General features: G+C 35.7%; 1 pseudogene; it reads right to left on the bottom strand.

Annotated features, from left to right (window-relative positions):
* Positions 1-3,654: 3,654 nt before the first annotated feature.
* LOC146407019 (U2 spliceosomal RNA) lies at positions 3,655-3,830 on the bottom strand (annotated as a pseudogene).
* Between the last annotated feature and the right edge of the window lie 376 nt (positions 3,831-4,206).

Here is a 4,206-nt window from a genome sequence, read left to right as displayed (position 1 = left end):
AGAGGGTAGATATTATTATTATTCACAAAAATAATAATAGGAGGAAATATTATAATGACAGACATGTTTATGGCATAGATTGTGATAATGGTTTCATGGGGGTATACTTATCTCCAAACTCATCAAGTTGTATACATTAAATATAAACTATTTTGTGAATGTTATTCATGTCTCAATAAAATGGTTAAAAAAAAAAAAAGGAAAATTTCAGGTACCTTAAGAAACACAGCAAAGCTGGGTTGTAAAATGTGGAACCACAACTTGAGATCTTGTTTCTTTTAGCTTTTAACTTTTTATAAGTCTATGACTCCACTACTTTACTGAAAGAAATGGAATTTTGAAAGCACCATCCTATGCCAAGTATACACGTTTTTGATGCACTTTAAATGAGATAGCCTTTGGTTGGAACACAGAGCCAAGTTTAAGAAACAAAGAGATAATAGAGTGAACATTCAAAATTTAATTAAAATATATTGCATAAAAATATAAGGAGCAAATACCCACAGGGAGGAACTGCCCAGGAGATAAAAACTCACTTTGGGAGAGGGGGCTAGACAGTTTCATATAAGATTTGGTTGTTTTCTTACATTAAATATATGGCTCTCTCAGATTAAAAGAAACAAATTAAAGAAACATAATAAGTTAATGCTACATTAGAAATAAAATCCAAGTTACCTTATATCTACTTTTATTTAAAATTAATATGCCAACCTCCCTCATAAAGTAAAAACTAAATGTGTGTAATGTTTCATTTTCCCACATGATAAAATTGAATTCCATTATGTCACCAAAAGGATATTGTTTTACTGAAAACTAATCTGCAGCTTAAAAAGGGAAAGCAGACCTTAAGAGTCTTAACATTTGCAGAGATATTACCTAATTGCTCAGTTATATTAAAACTTTGAAATTGAAGATTTTTTAAGGTTTAAGAAAAATATGATAGATGCCTATTTAAATTCCACATAGATATAACCACTAATGTTTACCAATCAAAAACAGAAAATCTCTTGAAATAATAGACTTGTAAAGTTTCAACTCAGAGAAGACATGTGAACGCTTAGAATGGAATGATCTTGCAGATGAGAAAGATTATGCTAACATTTTTTCCCAACTCCCTTATAAATGAACTCAATACATTACTCATAGTACATTTTAATGGGAACACATTCCAGAAAAAGTACATAATATTGCCTTTCTGCAAATATTATGAAATACATAAAAATTCTTATTGTCCATTTGGGTCAATTAAAGTTTTACAAGTAGAATGTGAAGCTGCTCATAAAAATGAGAAAAATAATGGAAAAGTGAAAATAATGCAATAAGAAACTGAAGTTGAAAAATGACAAGGACTAAAACAGTATTTACTCCCATGTTGTTTAATATAATGTTAAAGTCTGTAAGTTTCTTGGGAAAATGCCCATGGAATCATTTCACTGAAGGTAGAAGTGACCATGACTATTTGTCTAGGGAGAGTGAAGATTCAGCTTCACTGAATGAGAAGGCAGGAGTCATCAGAGCTGTGTTCAAATATTTGAGAAGCTATTTGTGCAAGGGGAATTAGGCATTTCACAGAGCTCTGAAAAAATGGTATTCAAACTTTAATGTGTGTAAGAATATCCATAAATATTAAAAAGTACGGAGCAAATACCCACAGGGTTTTGCAGTTCCTGTTATTGGATTCTATCCCTGGAGAATCTGATTCCAAAGGTTAAAGTGATTCCCAGGAATTGCTCTTTTCAGAAGTACGAGAAATGACTGTGATGAATGCACTTGATAAGTTATACTCTGGAAAATCAGTGGGTTGAAGCTGTAGGATTACTTCCATATACAAAAAACAAAACATGAACAAATCTGCTCCCCATCAGAAATAAAACTAACCAATAAAACATTTTTTCTCTTTCAGGATTAAGACCTTATTCATCTGGGTCACTTGTCTCCTCAATTAGAATTTTCAATAATTCTCAGAAAGTTGAGACCTGATAAAACACATGTTCTATCATTCAGGTTTTCTAAACTCCAAAAATTTAAAGCACTTTTGAACCAGTGGGAATTTACTGTGTCTTATACTTAAATTCTCCCTTGCATTTATTTTACCACTCTCAATACAATATTTTGTGGAATTTTCTTTATTTAAGGCCTAATGGTGTGAAGGAAATTTCATATTTTATTCATGTTCTGAGAGAGTGGATAGATCATAGGTCTCCTTTCTCAGTTTGCTTGAGAAATAACCCCGGAGACCCATTCATAAGATCATGGACTAATTACACTCACCCCTAACCATTTCACATAAGCTGTTCCTGACTTTCAAGTGTTAATGGTCCAGAAGTCCATCCTCAGTCTCCATTCTATTTGATAAGCAGCAGTGTTTGATAGAGTTGATTATTCTTCCTCCTTGAAACACTTTTTGTACCTGACTTCTAGAACACACAATGCCCTGGTTGTTTTATAATGAGTTATAATTAAATACCATATCACATTAGTATCAGATGTACAACACAGTGACTCAATATTTTTATACATTAAGAAATGATACCATTTTACATCGTTACTATTTGTCGCCATAAAAAGTTGTTAAAATATTACTGACTATATTCCCTGTGCTGTACATTTAATTCCATGACATTTATTTTACAACACGAAGTTTGTACCTCTTGATCTCCTACTTCTATTTTGTTCATCCCCACCCCCTCCCTCTGGCAACCATCAGTTTATTCTCTGTATCTATGAGTCTGTTTCTGCTTTGTTTTGTTTTTTAGATTCTACACATGAGTGAAATCACATAGTAAATGTCTTTGCCCATTGTCCTGGTTCTACTCCAACCTGAAAGGCTCCAACTTTTTAGTCTTCTGTGGGGATTCTTTCTCATCTTCTCATGTTGCAATGACTCAGTGCTCTGTCCTTAAAACTTACCTGTTTCCACACACATCCCTTCCTTTAAAAAAAGCAAATACACAATGGAGGTTGAGAATCAGGGGAACAGTCAGAAGAACAAGGCTTCAGAAACCCAAGCAGGAATAGGAAAGATGTCCAAGAGAATACAAAGAACCTTATGGGTCAAGAGACTGGAAATTTTAAAAGCTAGAAGTCCCCAGATTCTTGTGACCACCAGCAGAGAGGCAGTATTGCATTGATGTACCCCATTAAAGTATAAAGACATAGTATTTACATGTGCTTGAATTGGTGAAGAGCATGAAACCTGGAAGGCAAAGGCCTTGGCTCTGCCACCTACTTAAGACTTAGGTATGTTACCTGGAGACACCACCTCCATGACTAGTTCCTGGACTTGGGGTTGTTGTGACACCCAGAGTTAACAAAAAAGCCCTTGAGTGAACAGACAGCAGTGCCAGGCATGGCATAGAGTGGTAATAGTCCTAGGTTAAAACCACAGGAAGCTCAACACCATATCAAAACTTTGGCAGGCCACTCACCGGTTTGGTGCAGGTCGCACTTCTAAAGCCAAAAAAAAAAAATGGGAGAGAAAATCGAGACCTCTCAGGAGCACAAAGGACAGTAAGTAGACAAAAGGGTGTTCATGGCAAAACACAAGCAAAATAGTGATTTGCCCTGAAGGGAAAAACAAACAAACAAACAAACAAATGAACAAAAAAAAAAACAGAAATGAAAGAAACCTACAGGGTCTGCTTTTACCAACCATGGTTATGCCCCACTTTTGGAGATGCTGCAATAGCAGGTCAATGTGTGGTGTGGAGAGAACAAGCTCCCTGTCCAAAAATCCATTTAATTTATTGTCCTTGGACAGAGGACATCAGATATTCAGCTGATAAGAGGAGATACTACACTGATCTTAGCCAAAAGGCCAAGCAATATGTCTCTCTTGTTGATCACCTGAAGATATCCATCAGCAAAAACTGAATGTTAATTTTCAAAATATGTACAAAATTCATGTACCTCTCACCGTGTTCACTGCTATCACCCTTGTCTGTGGAATCTCATCTGAATTACTTCAGTAGCCTTCTTACTGGTATTGTTGATTTTACCAGTTTCCCCTACACTCTTTCCCAACAAAGCAGGGAGAAATGAGATCATTTTAAAAGACATGTCAGGAGTTCTCATTGTGGCTCAGGAAGTTAAGGACCCCAAGTAGTCTCTGTGAGGGTGCAGTTTCAATTCCTGGCCTTGCTCAGTGAGTTAAGGATCCCTTGTTGCTGTGGCTATGGTGTAGGCCCGCAGCAGCAGCAGCTCTGA

Source organism: Sus scrofa, chromosome 1 (genome assembly GCF_054392235.1).
Source record: "Sus scrofa isolate SSC_HxYL_T2T_F1_AM1 chromosome 1, Sscrofa_HxYL_maternal_Yorkshire_Landrace_v2.0, whole genome shotgun sequence".
Taxonomy (NCBI): Eukaryota; Metazoa; Chordata; class Mammalia; order Artiodactyla; family Suidae; genus Sus; species Sus scrofa.
Note: the sequence above shows the minus strand (reverse complement) of the source record. Positions and strands in the feature narration are given on the sequence as shown.